The sequence below is a fragment of the Tenrec ecaudatus genome, chromosome X, assembly GCF_050624435.1.
Source record: "Tenrec ecaudatus isolate mTenEca1 chromosome X, mTenEca1.hap1, whole genome shotgun sequence".
Taxonomy (NCBI): domain Eukaryota; kingdom Metazoa; phylum Chordata; class Mammalia; order Afrosoricida; family Tenrecidae; genus Tenrec; species Tenrec ecaudatus.
In genome coordinates, this window is record NC_134548.1 from 17,063,587 (window position 1) to 17,081,950 (window position 18,364).

Sequence of the window (18,364 nt, forward strand, 5' to 3'; positions counted from 1 at the left end):
ATAGTGCCTGGTGGGTTCAAACTGCTGACTTTTCAGCTAGCAACCTATTGCTTATCCCACTGCGCCACCACTAGGGCTTCCAGTAGGAATTAGGGGTAGGAAGTTTTTGTTTTCTTGTCTGGTAGCAATCCATGATTTATCACTCAGTCTTTAACAAATGGAGTTGAAAAATGGAAACAGATCCAGCTTTTTATTTTTCCCTACCAGATTTAAGGGTGGACAGAAGACCATCAGCAGTTATTTTATGGGCACATGAAGATGCTAAGAGAACCACTTAAGCATGGAGTTAAAATATCGGAGCCCAAAGCTGGTGGTTCAAGGCTGAGGAAAACTGGAGAGTGAAATCACAGATAGGGATAGTGGGTGCACAACAGATCTGAGAAATTGAGGAAGTGGAGGTAGTTACAAGATTGGAGTTAGGATGATCTATCTCCTTATTCAATTAGAAGATGTTTTTGATATTGTTGCCCATTGATTGAATCTCCCTCTGTAGCTTTGACCTTCAAACGGGATTCTTCTGTAGACATATTCTAGGAGATGTGAACCTGCATAAGCTGTACTCCCTTCTCACCAAGATAACCTTTGGTATCAGAGGTTCTTGGAAACAAGGGTTTACACTGATCAGCTGTCTTAAGCCTTAAATTTGGAATTTAGATTTTCTCAAAACATGCACTCTTTCTAAATATAGGTTGCATCAGCTTAACTATTTGACCTAAATCAATCCTTTGACTTTTGGGGATCTCAGCCATTCTCTTAGTCTATATAACAGACTTACTGGCTCATCATGAAGAGATTCAGACTGGATGAATAATTGCCTTGAAAAAACTTGAAGCAGTGACTCATCATTCTAAAAATCCATACTGCTTGGCATTCACAGCACTCCTACTCTGTATCATAGGAGATGAAAAAAGAATTTGCTGTTTATGCCCTATGAAGAATGAGCCCTCTTCTCATCCCTGGGAGAGTGGATCCATTTTCAATGGAGCCGATCATCTCAGACCAAAGTGCCAGGCATTTCAAGGACAGTGGGAGCAGCTTGCTGACTCATGACAGGTTTGAGATCTGAAGCTCACAAGACTCCCATCTCCGTGCCTCTGGGTATGGTGCTAGGGACCCAGCTACGGCTCTGGTGCCATGCTTTGGATTTATACCTTTCACTTCCTGCCCTTCACTGTCTGCCTGTCCTCAGACTCATCTCTGAAGCTAGACAGATTAGCAAAGTTTGAAAGAGCAAGAGAACGGTTTAGAATATAGAATCTAGGTCTTAAGGGATCTAGGGAGACATACCTACCCAGGGCTTCACTTTACCCTAGTGGTGAAGTAAAGGCAGTGGCAAAAAGAGGAAAATGGCATTTGTGGCACCTGACTAGACTATATTTCTCAGCCTCCTCTGCAGTTAGGTGAAGACACAGGACTGAGTTATGGTCAATGAACTATGGGTAGAAATTTTACATATGCCACTCTGGCTGCCCCTTAAAAAACTTCCAACATAAACTCTCTCTCTCTCTCTCTCTCTCTCTCTCTCTCTCTCTCTCTCTCTCTCTCTCTCTCTCTCTCTCTCTCTCATACACACACACACACACACACACACACGCACGCACCTGCGTCCCTTCCCCTATCTGTAGGCTGAATCCCTGCTCAGAATCCCTGCTCAGACTTATCTTGGAAGCCACCTGTTTACACTTAATTTCGAGCCTTCTTTGGCCCAAGGCCTGGAATGATTGTGGCCCCAGAGACCCTTGGCCCGAACTCCTTGCACCAACTACTTTTCATTAACAAGAAAAAATCTTCTATTTTCTCAAACAGCCAAGATGATGGGATTAATCTATTACAACAGCTAGTTTTCCCTTAATCCAGACTTCAACAGAGTAAAAGAAACACTTTTATATGCTTGTCATATTTATTCGTTTCTCCTTGCTGACCTGTTTAGGTGGTTCTTTTTTCCTTTTCTACTGAGATTATGTAATTCGAAAGATTTACGACTGCTTAGAAGGAAGAGGTTTCAGATCCAGGCTAGGCGCAACGCCTAAGCACCTGGAGAATGGGCGCAGTCCTTGGGACACAGCGCCATGCCAGAAAGAACAAGATAAGGTGACCTCACTTCTCCTGATCGCAAAAATTCAGAGAAAAAGAGTGATATCTCTTGATTTTTCTCGAAAAGTTAATTCCCATTGAAGCAGCCTATATATATATATAGATTTAGAAAGTTTGAAAAGCATACATTTCAAAAGAAGGTTAACAACCCTCCATGTAATTAGAAACACATGATCCTAACGGAGCAATTCCACACTGAAGTTGATATTCAGCCTTGGGGTTTTGTACTGAATTCCTGGAGACTCTTGGGTATCCAGTGTAGGCTCTTTCTTTGTGTGGGGCCTTCCATGACAAGCTGGCTCTGCTGCCCTCCATTGTTTGATTCAGACTCATTTGTCTCTCCGGCGTCAGGGTGCCAGCATGTCTGAGCAAGCCCACAAGGACTACACTGGTAACTACTCAAGGCATCTGCGAGCCTCTTTGGAGCTTCTCCAGGCCACCTCCACTGGTCGACTTGCTTTTCATCCTCATTTGGTTTTGTAGTTGCTTGACCACTTTTTAACGTAATTGCACAGTTCCCACTTTCTACCTATCCCTCTTGGACCCCCTCATCTAATGTCTTTGCCTGGCCTCTGGCAAAGCTCACCTGGCAACCAATGCTCAGGTGTTCAAAGTGTTCATGCACTGGCCAAAGGGGGTATTTCCCTGTGGAATATCAAAGAGCATAGCCAGGCTGTGATAACACAGGCACATCTATGGAAACCTCAGTACAAAGAATAGCAGTCATTTACAGAGGAGCTCAAGCCTCACTTTTAGCTACTAGCTTATCCGGTGGTTCTCAGCAGTAATTTTTTTTGAAACCAATGCTATTAGAGAAGAACATAGCCCCCAATATGAGTTTCCTGCATTATGCCTTTCCCTGCCTACTATACCAGATGCTATTGGTAGCCTGCCCATATCTCTTTGGCTACTTGCTACTTACTGTGAGCTGCTCCCTGTGAACACCTGTGACTCCAGCTGGAGGGCGCGTTCTCTGGCTGCAAAGCATATTCAGCCTGAAGTGCCAGATAGTCAACACCTGCAGGAGTAGCTCTCCACCAGCATTCAGTGGGGAGTGAGGTGGCGGAGTGGTTGGGCGGCTAAGTGCACGGTTGAAAAGATTCGGCTTTCTCTTCCCACAAAGAGTTACAGTCTCAGAAACTCACAGAAGCTACTTCTACCCTGTTCTATAGAGTCGCTCTGAGTCGGCATCAACTCCATGGCACTGAATTTTGAGTAAGTAGTGAGTAAATATCCAAACGTCCTCACCTCTCAGTGGAATAGCTCTGAAACGAATCCTACATAGTTTCTTAGAATTCCCCCGTGGGATCGAGCTCTAGTCGCACACAGTGGTATCTGGCTGGATAACTAGGATGGTTAATTTGATATGTCAACTTGGGTTGTTAGTTAAAACGCAAATCAAAACATGGTCGCTAGGTTATAAAGGAGTTAGTTACATGTTGTTATAGATTGAATTGTGCCCCCTCCCCCACTATGTGTTGGAACCTAACTCCTAATCTCATTTGGGTTGAAAGTTTTCTGTGTTATGCTAATGAGTCATGTGTGTCCCAAAGCGACTCACTTTTGGGATGAGTCACAGAGAAGTAAGTAAGTAAGGCAGGAAGCTGGGTGCCATATGAATCTCTGCAAGGAACACTGAGAAGGGTGCTGGAGAAGCCGAGACAGGGATTCCCTCCCAAAGCGGACAGAGACAACCTTCCTCTAGAGCCAGCACTCTCAATTCAGATTCTGGCCTTTCTAAAGTGTGAGAAAACAAATGTCTGTTTCTTAAAGTCACCCACTTACGGTATTTCTATATGGCAGCACTAAGACACATGCAATTCAATCACTGGGCTTGAAATAAGGCCTGGGCGGTGAGAACGAGTCCTGATGGCACCGTGGTTAAACACTTGGGGGCTAATCGAAAGGTTGGTGCTTGGAACCCCCCAGATGCTAAATGGGAGAAAGATGTGGCCGTGTAGTCCCGCAAAGAGTACAGCCTTGGAAACCCGAGGGGGCAAGACTGCTCTGTCCTATTGGGCTGGGTTGTCAGAATGGACTTAATGTCAGTGGGTTACAGGTGGCATTGGTGATTTGTGATCAGCTGGTAAACCGGAGTTTGGTGGTTCCAGCCCACCCAGTTGCACCCAGACAGAAAGGCTTGGTGAGTTGCCTTTCTAAAGATCACAGCCAAGGTAACTCTATGTAGCAGTTCTACTCTCTTACACATGCTGATTACACAGCAATGACACAGGAGGTAACAAGACCATCCACAGTAAGGATGGACCTCAGTCAAGCAGTTGAGATCTTCAGACAAAAAGAACATTTCCCTAGACGTGTTCTGCCTTCGGACTACGAGTAGTCATTTGTCTAGAACACACTAGTCCTTTAGTTTTTTGGTTGCCTGACCTATGGAATCTGCAGGAGTCTTCAGTCTCTCGCCTGGAGCTTCAGATCTTCCACTTGCCAGTCCCGAAAACCATGTGAGCCAATCCTTTGAAGTAAGTCTCTCTCTGTGTCTAGCTACCTACATTTCCTCTTTGCTTGTTTCTCCAGAGGACCCTAAGGCAACATCACGCTCTTATTTGGCTTTCTTCCCTTCTCTATTTCATGTCTTTCACTCCTCTGCTCATGTTTCTTAGGGGTTAGCTTCCAAATAAACCACCACCACCCACATCCTTGTCTCACGATATGATTCCAGTGCACCCCAAGCGAAGAAGCCTACTTTCTTCTGCTTGAAGCAGGGCAACGATGCCCCCAAACTCAGCAAAAGAACAGGAAGCAATCCCCGAGGTCTCAACCTTTGCACAAAAGGCTCCAAACTTTATCAGTACGTGCTCAAATCCGCTTCACTTTTAGCAAGCAAGGTTGGGTCACATGCGTGCTCTCTTATTCACCGAGTCCGTCTTCTCAGGTGGTTTTCTCCGCCTACAGCAGATGTCTGTGCGGCCCGCCGAGGATATTCATTCAGATCGCTGGGTGTTTTTGCCCCATTTTGTTTTTTACTTCAAAATAAGATGTACGGTGTGCATAGGAATTTCTCATAGTTTTTTTTTTAAAAACTATAGTCTGGCCCTCCAACGGGTCTGAGAGACAGTGAACTGGCCCCCTGGTTAAAAAGTTTGAGGACCCCTGGCCTACAGAGCGTGAGAGGAAATAACTGAGGCACATTTTCGGTGATCAGAAACCACCCAATATTCTTCTGTTTGAACGACTGCCTCTTGTTTATGTGCAGGTTCCACTTGAGCACAATGAAGTGCTCTGGGATTCCCCTTCTTCTTCATGTGATCCATAGTTTGTTATCTACCTGGACAAATGACTTTGAATAGTCAAGAAAACTCAAGCAACCATCTTTCTGCAATTCTCTGCTTTCAGTCAAGATTCAGCTGATGTCAGCGGTGATGTCTCTCATACTACCTCCTCTTTGGAGGCAGTCCAGCGGGGAGGATTTTTGTTTTCTTTGCATTGAGTTTTAATCTATACTGAAGGCTGCATTTTTTTGAAACTCATCCGGAAATGATTGTCCTCATCCACATCTCAATGTGGGTTGCATTTTCGAGATCAGATTATGATAATTTTGATATTTGACCAACATGCTATACTTTCAGTTACTTAAAGAATGTGGCCTTGTTTTCACTACACATATGTGGTAATGTAATCAAATGTATTGCCCTCCTTAAAAGTTACTCTTATCTTACTGACATCAATACAAACCTCATGTATATGGATAAATGTTCACTTTCTTACAGAAGTTTAGAGATTATAGTGTTTGAAGTTTGAGTCTATATTGGACAAATAGGCATTACGCTTTTCAAATGAATTGGAAATAATTTGGAAAACTGTACTCTCATTGGATTGATTTCTGCTTTACACTGTTTCTAAAGCTGACATTCTTTAGAGGACTAGATAGTCTCATATTTCTTTTATGGCACGTGATTGGTGAGTTTGAACCAACGACGTTCTGGTTAGCAATCCAACTCTTAATCTATAGTGCAGAATCCTTTAAATTGCAACCAGAAGCTTAAATTTTCTCTCAATTTCTTATAGCTTGAGATATACTGAACGTGTTCTTCTAACTCCAAGTTGCACACTTCATTCGAATGCCTTGTCTACTCCAGCTGCCTTTTGTAGTTTTCTGTTCAACACTTTTTATTCATAATTTCTTCCACTCTTTTTAGCTACTCTGTGTTTAAAAACAGGTTTCAGAGTCTCTTCTGTCATCCACTTTTTAAAAAAATTAAAAGATCATGTTATTGGGGCTCTTACAGTTCTTATAGCAATCCATATATCAATTTTATCAAGCATATGTTGCCATCATTATTTTCTAAAAATTGAATTTCTATTGAGCCCTTGATATCAGCTCCTCTTTTTTTCCTCCCCCCACCCTTGTGACCCCTTCCTCCCCTCCTCTCCTCACCTTCCTCCTATCCTCCTGGTATTGTTACTCCCATTCCTGTTCCTGGATTCCATGTGTTGTTAACTATTATCTCTTGTCTATCTGTGTACATGCTCTGGTCTAGCCGGCAGTGGAAAGCAGGACTTACGTCATGATAATGGAGGGCTGGGAAGCCTCAAGGAACCAGAGGAATAGTGTGTGTTTCATTGGTGCTATACTGAGCCCTAGTTGACTCATCCCTTTCTTGTGACCCTTCTGTGAGGACATGTGCCATCTGACATCCACTTTGGCCTTTCCTCCTTTTTTGGGTTTTTAAAAAAAAAATAATATTTTGCTTTCCTCATGTATAATGTTCTTTATGTTACCACCTAGCTGGTCTGGCGTTCAGTAATTAGTGATCAATGCAGCAAATTTCTTCTTGAGATGCTCTCTAAATTCAGGTTGGATGTAATCAAGGGTTGATTTGGATTTTTATGGACATACATAAATTTTCTTCAGCTCTTACTTGAACTTGCATAAGAGCAATTGCTGGTTTGTTCCACAATTACCCCCTGGCCTTGTTTTGGCTGATGATATTGAGCTTCTCCACTGTTTCCACACACTCACGCACTCACTGCCATTGAGTTGCTTCTGACTCATAGTGACCCTACAAGACAGAGTATAACTGCCCCTGTGGATTTCTGAGACTGTAAATCTTTTTGTGAATAGAAAACCTCAATGTTCTCATTTGGTTTGGAACTACTGACCTTGCAGTTAGTGGCCCAACTTGTAACTCACTACGCTACCAGATGTAGTTAATTCGATACCTGTATATTCCATCCAGTGAGGTTCACAATTTAGTCACTAGTTGTTGAAAAAGGTATTTTTAATCAAGAAGTTGTTGGTCTTGCAAACTCCTTTCACAAGAACTCCGGCTTGATTTCTATCATCGACGATAGATTTTTTGGTCCTTTCCTTTGTTTGCAACTTTCACATCCCCAGTCTTTAGTGATTGTCAATTCACCTTGATTGCATGTTTGATCAATTTCAGACAAGGAAAGTTCATAGAATTCTTCAGCTTCTTCATCATTGGCTTTTGTGGCTGGTACATAAACTTGAATAATAATTGTGTTAACTGGTTTTCCTTTTAGTTTTATAGATATTATCCTATCACATACAGGCTTGTATTTCAAGATAGATCTTCAAATGTTCTATTTGACTGTGAATGCGACTCTATTCCTTTTGAATATTTCACTCCATAGCTAACCATATGACTGTCTGACTCAAAAAGGCCAACACCAGTCATTTTCAGCTCAGCAATTTGATCTTTATACATTCTGCTCCACTTTTGACAACTTCCAATTCCTAATTCCATACTTGGAACATTCCATGTTCTGCTTATTAATGGATGTTTGCAGCAGGTGTTAATTCTCATCTTAAGTCTTTCTCCATCAGCAATGGAAGGTTCCGAAAGTTTTGCTATATCCATCTTATTAAGGGTGACTCTATTTTTTTATGTTAAATATTTTATTAAAGTTAACATTCCATGAGAGCATACTCATACACATTTAATTGTGAAAACATCCAGGCACACAAGCTATCATCTATGTTAGTGTGCCACCTTCTTCAAAGGTAAGTCCTTTTCCCCCCAATTTTTTTCCAAAAATGTCCTTGTTTTAATGATACAAAAAGTCTTGAGAAAGTCAAATTCATGCTTCCTTTGTTTTGGGTTAAGAAACCTATTGTCTTCTTTTAATTCATGGGGTCCATGTTAAAAGAACCCTGCCTTGGTTGTTGATTTTCACCACATCTCTTGGGGCTGATCCATTTTCCTCAACTGCCTAAAATTGGCAGCCATCTTGATTGCAGAGAGTTAGGGTCCAGTTGGGACTCTTCAAGCTGACTGGGTGTAAATGCGCCCAAGGTCTATTACTTTGGACAGGCCCTTTAGAGGGTCCAGCCTCAGGATTCACATTTCTGCTTTATAAACTCTTCCTCCAAGCTACACCTCCACCTTCCACCATCTGTTTTCAAAATGGCAACCCTTCACAGAGCACCATCTCTTCAGAACCACCTACAATGAAATTCATTTTAATCGTATAGGTTACCTGGGTTTTCTGAAAGGGAATCTCCTCCTTTGGTCCCCAGGTGGTGATGCCCAGCAGCCGCCCCTTTGCTGCCAGTCGCGGGCGGTCAAGATTGATTCTACTTTGAGGAGGTATTACTTCCCCAGCTGTATTTTGAGTGTCTTACAAACATGAGAGGCTCATCTTCTGGCACTGTATCAGACAAAGTTCTCCTCTTGTTGTGAGTTTCCAGTGGTGTGGTAGTTGCATAATTTCCCATCAACTTCAAGTGTAGGGGTGGAGTCTAGCCTGTCAAACAGGTCACAGCCTGCTGGTGCCTTCTTTCGGGTGTGACCTCCTTCCTTATCAAGAGGGTCCTTGGAAACTCCTCCCCTCTCTCTCTGCCCTCACCTTCCTATTGAGGTGCCACGCTGATGCCTGTAAGAACCCTGGAGATGCTCCCACTGCCATTGGGCCCACAAGACTTTGCACCCACTGGTCAGTGATGTTCCTGCATTCTGCATTGTTGCATGTGGCTTCTTGAGTCTGAAGAGGGACATTATGGACTAGCATTGGACTTACAGACTTGAGTTGGCCGGGGCTGGGATGTTTTCTTGATGCATAATTATTTCTTGAGATAATGCTCTGTCTTACACATATATTAGTGTCACTGGATTTGTTTCTCTAGTCAACCTGCCCTCACACAGGAGGCATGTTGGCACAAAAAACTATCACCAGTGGTAATTTTTGGAAGTGGATATTCTAGTCTTTCTTTCTCATCTGTTCTCAGGATGGAAGCTCCAGTGAAGCCCATTCACCCTGGCTGAGCTTCCAGCCACATGCCCGCCACTGAAGTATGCTGAGGATTTGACAGCACTGGTTTGGAGCTGAGATCAGCAACATTTTTCTACACAGGTTCAAAGAGTAATCATTTTAGACTTTTCAGGCGAACTACTCTATTCTGTTGCAACTACTCATCTCTGCTGTAGTGTGAAAGCGGTCATAGACAGTATGATTGTGTACCAATAAGACTTTATTTCCACTGGAGTTTGAATTCCATGTCATCTACACATGTTACAAAATGTATTACCCTTCTTTTGATTTTTCTGCAGCCATTTCAAAATATGAAATTGCTCTTAGCACACAGGATCATATGTAAACAGATGGCAGACCATTGTCTGCTGACTTTTTTTTTTCTAGAATAAAATAATGAACCATCACTGGGTGACAATATTAACCCACTGCCCTTGATGCAATTCAGACTCATAACAACTTTATGGAACAGAGTGGAACTGGGTTTCCAAGGCTGTACATTTTCTTTTTAAATATAACGCCCGCACACCCAAACCAAACCATACTCACTGTCACCGAGTCAATGCTAACTCCTAGCCATCCCCTGTGAGTTTCTGAGACAGGAACTGTTTATGGGAGTAGAAAGCCCAGTCTTTCTTCTGTGGAGCTGCTGGTGGTTTTGAACTACTGACCATGCGGTTTGCAGCCCAATGCATAGCCCTTTCACCACCAGGGCTCTGTTGTTTTTTTAATAGGATATTTTATTTTCATTTGTGCAACAACCCTTTGGGAGGGTCTTTATTAATATCCTCAATATTGCATAATTTGAAATTGAGGTTCAGAAAGATGCAGTAGCTTGATCAAGGCCATATAGTTGGTAAGTAGTTAAGCTAACATTGAACTTCATTCTATCTGACTGCAAAACCATGTTGTTTTGATGTTATTCATCCTTCTACCAAGTTCCCTTTTTAAAGAGAAGTTTTATTTATTTTAATTTTTTTGCCTTCACCTTCACTCAGGTGTCTATGAGTTAGTTAGCAAAGGACTGTTCTTTCTCCTCCCAAACCTGGCAGCCACCAAATACTGTGTCTTGTAGTGGGAAAGACTTTTCTTGAATTTTTCCAATAGTGGTCTCATACAGTATTTTCACTGTTATGGTGGACTTACTTTACTCAGAATAATGTCCTCAGAATAATGTCCTCCAGGCTCATCCATGTCGGAAGGCCTGTCACAGATCCATTCTTCTTCTTTAACCTCGTTTAGTGTTTCACTGTGTTTATTATCCACTCTGCCACTGAGGAGAAGTTAGGGTTTCCGTCCCCTTTTGCTATTGTGAATAGTACTCTGATGGAGGTGTGTGCACAGAGCTACTTGTTTCCTGACCCTTATTGTATAACATGACTCTTATTTTATAATTACCTTGTTCTATACCGAGGAGTGGGATTGCTGGATCATATGGTATTTGTAGTCCCAAATTGGTAAGCAAGCATCATTCTGTTTACCACAGTAGCTGCCCCGTTTTATAGTCCCACCAGCAAGGTACGAGGGTTCTCAATTTTTTGTGGAAGCTGACTCTCACATATTTCTCCCATGGAGAGGCTGGCAGGTTAAGACTGATGACCTTTCAGTTAACAGCAGAACGCTTTTCATCTCTGTGTCAGCATGACCTCATTATCAGGATGCTCCAATAATCCATTGCAGATCTGAACGCCAGTGACCAAGATATCAAATGATATCAAATTGATTCACACCAATTCAGCCTCTGTAGGCAAAAGGCTTTGTTTATGGCATAGATTACTCTCAACTGAAGGTGGCAAAGAGAAATTTCTCACTAATATTAACAAAGTACCTTCCCTGGGCACTGAGAACCATTAGGATAGTTCTTGAGAAAATCATTGAAGCACAGAATGTTCCTATAAGCCTGCCTGGCTCACTTTCCTCTTCACACCAGCACTTTCCCCACAGAGAAACCCAGCAGTGTTCTCTGCCTCTTGATTCCTATTCGCTAAGCCTGTGTGCTCCATTATTCTCTCCACCTCCTCCTCTTGTCACCAAGATCAATACTTACACCTGGCAGAGATTCGCTCAAACCTTTCAAATGACTGCCAGCATGACAGCGCTTGGTTTTCAAAAACACTGTGTTCTCAGGGCAAGAGACCATCCAAGTAGCTAGTTTAATCTTGAGATACTGGGTATTAATGAAGTATTATGTATAGGACATGGCTCCATCTTTATTTTTGTGATCAGTTTCAGGGCCAATGCAATGCAGAATGAGAAGGGAGGCAGGAATGAGTCAAGGAGTGTGTTAAACTGGACAATGAAAAAACAAAATAAAAAAACCAACTCGGTTTATTTCTTGGCTGTCACTGAAAATCTACATAAAAAGCACACACCAATTCAACAATTTCTTTTTTTTTAGTTCAACAATTTCTAAACGTGCAATTTAGTGATATTGCTTACATTCTCGTGACTTTGATTAATTCTATTCTTCAAGTTTTGTACATCCATCCTCACCCTCCTATTCTGAATTGTTCCTCCTTTATTAACTTAAACTCCCCTGACTTTTGTCTCTAACATTAATTGCTATTATCAATGTAAAGGAGCTCTGGTGGGTGCAGGATTGCTAACACAAAGTTTGGTGGTTCAAACCCACTAGCTACACTAAGGGAGTAAGATAGGTCTACCTATACCCCTAAAGATTTACAGCCTTGTTGGAAACCCTATATAAGGCTCACTATGAGTCTGTATCTTCCTGATGGTAGTGGGTTTGGTTTGGGTTGGCTTTTGGTTGTCAATTGGATCTCATACGCCAAAAATATAGTCCTTTTTAAGACCACTCTGTCAAACTAGACAAATTAGCACAACAGTTCTATGAGGTAACCTAACAGAGAATTGCCCAATCAAGCTCATGGATCAAAAAATGTGGTGACTGCCAGAGGCTCAATCAAACAGGAGAGAGAGCAGAGTTTCTGGAAAAGATGCAGCTCTCTGCTCAGTAAGCTCTCGGGAGCTTTCCAAAGCCATGAGGAACACTGACAATGTGTCAGCCCTGCCAACAGAGTTCAGAGACTCAGTTGGGCCTCAGTGTGTCTGCTGCAGGTCTTGCATCAAAGGTCTTGAGGTGGACAGACACAGGCTTTTATTTTTTTGCTTCCTTTTAAAAAAGTGATGCCTAGTGTCTCAGCAAAAAAAAAAAAAAGTAAAGGCAATATCCTCTTTAGCTGGGTTTTAAACCAGCCACTGAAAGCTCTTTGTAATCAATAATATAGATCTCATTAAGGAGTCTGCATTAAAGAGGTAGGAGATATGTTAACTTTACAACTTCCTTGTGGGAAGAACAAGCAAAGAGATGGACCATGTGTGTTTGTATGTTTCTCAAACTGAATGCGTATCCCACAGCAGTAGATGAAAATGGTACCTAGAGAGGACTTCCGAGTTTTGTTCTTGCTTTCATGTTGTTTCCAGTGCCTAATGGTCCCATGTGTCTCAGGAGAATTGTGCTCCATAGGTTTTCCTCTTTTCCCATTTTTTTGCCATGGTTTTCTTTCTTTATTTAAAAAAATATTTTTATTGGGGGCTCTTACAGCTCTTATAAAAATCCATCCATCCCTCCAATGTGTCAAGTACATTTGTACATAGGTTGCCATCATCATTTTCAAAACATTTGCTTTCTATTTGAGCCCTTGGTATCAGCTCCTCATTTCCCCCCCTCCCTCCCCAACCCTCTGTCCCTCATGAACCCTTGATAATTAATTTTTTTCATGTTTTACATCAACTGCTCTCTTTTCACCCTATTTTCAGTTGTTCATCCCCCTGGGGGTGGGGAGGTATTATATGTTGATCACTGTGATTGGTTTCCCCTTTTCCTTCCCACCTTCCTGGTATTGCTACTTTCATTATTGGTCCCGAGGGCTTTATCTCTCCGGGATATCCTGTGTTCTGAACTCATATCTGTACAAGTGTACATGCGCTGGTATAGTCTTATTTGTAAGGTAGAACTGGGATCATGATAGAGGAGTGGGGAAGCATTAAAGAACCAGAGGAAAGTTGTATGTTTCGTCAGTGCTATACTGACCTCTGACTGGCTCTTCTCTTCCTTGTGACCTCTCTGTAAGGGGATCTCCACAGATGAGTCTACAGATGAGTTTTGGGTCTACAGAGTATTTGTCTACAGATGAGTTTTGGGTCTCCACTCTGCCCTCTCCCTCGTTAACATCAATATGATTGTTTGTCCTGGGTCTTTGATGCCTGATACCTGATCCCATCGACACCTTGTGATTTCACAGGCTGGTGTGCTTCTTCCATGTGAGCTTTGTTGCTTCTCAGCTAGATGGCCGCTTGTTTATCTTCAAGCCTTTAAGACCCCAGACACTATATCATTTGAAAGCGTGCACCATCAACTTGCTTCACCACATTTGCTTATGCACCCATTTGTCTTCAGTGATCATGTTGGGAAGGTGAGCATCACAAAATGCCAGATTGTTAGAACAAAGTATTCTTGCATTGAGGGAGTACTTGAGTAGAGGCCCAATGTCTGTCTGCTACTTTAATACTTAACATATAAGTACATGTACATAGATCTCTTTCCCTATTGTTATATGTAAAATATTTACATATGTACATGCCTTTATTGAGACTTCTCTAAATGCCCATATGCCTCCTACTTCTTTCCTCTATTTACTTTTACTTTCCTCTTGTCTCACTATCATATTTGACCTTCATTTGACTTTCATTAATTCCTCTTGGCTACACCACACTTTATCAAGCCCTACCATGCTTCCTATGGCCTCCTTGCCATCGATTTTAGATCACTGGTTCCCTTCTCCCTGGGTTTGTTGGCTCCCCTGGTCAGTTTTTTTCTCCTTGGGATTGTTTATCCCATCTATCTTATCTAGATAGACATGCAAAAACAAGAACAATCACCCAAACAAAATAAAACAAACAAAATAGAAAAAGAAAAACTACAACTACAAAAAAATAAAAAAAGAAATGCGTATAAATAGTTTCAGGTCTTTCTGTTGATTTGTATGTGTGTTTTCAAGTGGAGTCTGATGGGGTGCCAAGCCCTGCCCTCTGAAGTCTATTTTTTTGATTCCTCAGGGACTTCATTGCTTTGCCCCCCTTGCTGCTCTTTTGCACCCCCTTTGTGTTTCATCCAAGTGTAATGCGTTCATCGGGCACAATTCCCGCACTGTGTCTCCAGTGTTGTCTCTGGTAGCACTATGGGTCAGTGAGGGATGTCATATTTCTTGATGGGGTTGGCCCTATGGTCCTCTTTGTGTATTGGTTGCTCTGAGCAAGAATATTGTCGTTGGGGCTTGGTGGGCCAGGATGTGTTCTGAGCTGTAACTTCAGTGCTATCTGTGGGGCCGGCCCCAGTCCCAGCTACGTGGAACCTCTCCCCAGAAGAATGCACTCCAGAGGACAGCACTGAACCTCCATAGATTTTACAAGACTGTGATCTTTTGGAAGCTAATCACCTTGGCTTAGTTCTGAGTGGCCTCTGGGTGGGTTCCAACTACCAAGCTCTCATTTTAAATAGCTAAACCCAAACCAACCTCACTGCCATTGAGTCAATTCCCACTTAGGGTGACCCTTATCCATCAGGACAGCACTGTCCCTGTGGGTTTTGGAGACTGTAAATCTTTGCAGGAGTAGAGCATTTCATCGTTCTCCCAAGGAGTGGCTGGTGGTTTTGAACTGCTGATCTTGGCAGCACAATCCCTAACACACTATGCTACTAGGGCTCCTGTACTTCATAGTTAGTAGTTCAATATCTAACCATTTATACTACCCAGGGATTTCAAGCTTCTTTTACAGGTAGGACATTGGAGGTTCAGAGAATCTAGTTGGTCCAAGTCTTTTGATGAGTCACCGTTGGAATCAAGATGCAAGTTAAGGCTTGCAAGGCCATGAGCATGATGGTACAGAAGTGGTCTCACTTTTGTTGAAAGGGCTGACATAGCAATTCGAGATGACCTAGAAAGCCCATTTTAAAATGTCCATTGGGCATGAAGAAGCCATGAACAACTGAAACCATTTTCCTTGGAACGCTTACCCAAGACAGATACCCAGAGAGTCCTTTTTACTATTTGCCAACACATCAGTTTACTCTGTTAAGTATAAGGTCATCCGTTTCATTCCCAACAGTGGCTCCTGAGGCTTTCTCCTCCTATAAAGAGTTAATCTCAGAAACCCTGTCTTATGGGGTCCCTATGAGTCAGAATCCGTTTTTTTAGTTTCTCAAATTGCCTGTAAGTTTCGCTCTCACCTTCTCCTCCACCTGGGTATAAGGCTTCAATTTAACTACTAACTGAAAGATGGGCAGTTGAACCTACCCAGTGAACCTATCCTGGTGGTCTCCTCCCATCAAGATGATAATCAAGCCATCCCTATGGACGGGTTCTTCTCCGACACTCACATGAGTTGAAATAGATGTAATAGCAACAGATTAGTGGGGTTTTGTTTGTTTGTTTCTTCTGTAGCTCTTATCAATCCTATTTGGACAATTTTCTTTCATTGTTCTTTAATTAGTTCCCTATCATGCAACTTGAATACAAAGTCATGCTGTATCTATGAGTGATTCTTTAACACAGGTGAACCATATTGTGGAGTACTGGGATTGTATGGATTCTGGAATTAATATGGTTTACATGTTTTACATTGTGCATAGTTTTTTAAATGCCTTTTCACTGTAATATAGATAGATATAGATATATAGATATCACAAAGTTTTGAAGAATGAAATGAAAGACTGAATTTTTTCCATGAGATTTTAAAAGTCCCACTTACAGATTAAAAAATGCCATTTAAGTGTACAATGCAGTGACACAAATTATATTCACTAATTTGTGCAACCATGATCACTATTCATTTGTCAAATTTTGCTATCACCCCAAACAGAAGCTCAACCCCTTAAGCAATAATCCCTCCTTCGCCCTTCCCCTCTACTTTTAAAAAAAAGGAAATATAGGTGGTTGTATATTTGGAATCACATATAGATGTAAGAAATAACCGAGAGATCCCTCTACCCCTTACCCAATTTTCTCTATTAGTATCATTTTGTTAAACTCTATTACACTTGTGTTTGCTGCATTATAAAGAGGAGCTCTCACTACTCACTCAAGGAGACAGGTGAGGCAATCTGTCCTATCAGGCTGTTATGAGTCTGAATCAGCATGCTGGCAATGGGTTTGGTTGGATTTAATGATAAATGAAAACTTATTTAGCTGGGCTCTGTGGCGCAGCGGATAGCGCACTGGACTCCTAACTCTGCCCAACAAGCGATTCAAAAATTATTCCTTTGCAAAGTGAAGAAAGAGGCAGGGTGGGGGGCAGTTGGAGGTGGATCTGAAGTTAAGGAAAGGGAGTGAGTTTATTTATTTATTTAAAGTGGTTGTCTTCCCTAAAAGGAGCCCTGGTGGTGCAGTGGGTCACATGTTGGGCTGCTAACCATAAGGTCAGCAGTTTGAAACCACTGGCTTCTCCTTGGGTGCAAGATGAAGCTTTCTATTCCTGTAAAGATTTACCGTCTAAAAAACACACAGGGGCCGTCCAACCCTGTCCGAGAAAGTCACTCAGGGTCAGAATTGATGTGATGGCAGGGAACCTTTAGCTTCCTAGAGCTGCTGTCGCACACATACCGTGAGGGGATGGCTTGAAACAATGGACATTTATTTTCTCACAGTTTTACAGGCTAACAGTCCGAAGCTGGGTTGCAGCTGGGTCAAATCTTTCCTTGTTGGTAGTTCTGGGCGTTCGCTGGTCCTTGGCAATCTCTGTCTGTTCTAGTCTTTTAATAACTCAGCAATGAGTAGGTTGTGGACAAGCTGTGCATTGGTACAGCCTCATTAACATCACAAAGAAACCCTCTTCCAAACAGGATAACATCCACAGGAATAAGGGTTGCTTCCAGTATTGATTTCTTGGATGACACACTTCAGTCCATACTAGATGGTTCAAAGTTGAGCCAGTCGAAATAATGACATGAAATCTGGGTAAGAAGTCTTCTAGGCTCCTTTGTTGTGTTCTGCCCAGAGCTTCGAACCAGTTCCTTCTGGTGTGACTCTCCGCTGAGGATTTGCTTTTCCACTCTAGATAAATTGAATCAGAAGCTCCAGTTTACAAGATCCCCATTGATGTTTACATAAACTGTGTGTGTTTGTGTATGTGTGTCTTTAAGAGTCATCTATTCACTCACTGCCATCGCATAGGTTCCCACTCACAGCGACCCTATAGGACAGGGTAAAACAGTCCCTGTTGCTTTCTGAGACTGTACATTTTTCCCAGAGTTCAAAACCTCACCTTTCTCCCAAGGAGAGGCTGGTGATTTCAAACTGCTGACCTTGAAGTTAGCAGCTCAACATATAACCCACTACACCACCAGGGTTCCTAGAATCACCTTCAAATCTTATCACACTTGAGATTCTGATTCATAGATCAGGCAGGGAAAGGCAATTTTTGGCAGGAGTGGAACTGGCATGAACCAGTCCAAAGTCCAGGCTCTGCCACTGTGTAGTTGGTACACACTCAGCTCCAATAGCAGAGACCAAAAAGCAAACCAAATGCACTGCCAGGGAGTCAATGCTGAAAAACAGCAGAGAGGAGGGGGCTATTTCTTTCGGTCCTTTTTGGGCAAAGAGAGACTTCCCAATTGATTTCCTATAAAAGAATTCTCTTCTGGTTAGAACCATACCCATTAAGCAATTGCCATCAAGTCGATTCCAATCCATGGAGTGACCCGAGTGTGCCAGTCTTGAAATGTGCTCCACAGCATTTTCAGGACGAGGGTCTTTCCGAAGCCAATGGCTAGGCTGTTCTTCCAAGGTGTCTTAGGGTGGGGTCTAGGATGAAATCACTTGAGATTCTGGACAGACACGTGGGCAGGAAAATGCTTTCCATGTTCCCCCATAAGCTTCTTTCTTTCCATCCTTCCCTGTGACCCACAGCTCCTGCACAGGCTCACTTGGCCACATCCTGCCCAAATAGGAGGCACAAAATGGACTAACATTATCCCCTTAACTATCACTACCCCTAGTTGTCTGGTAAGTTATATCTC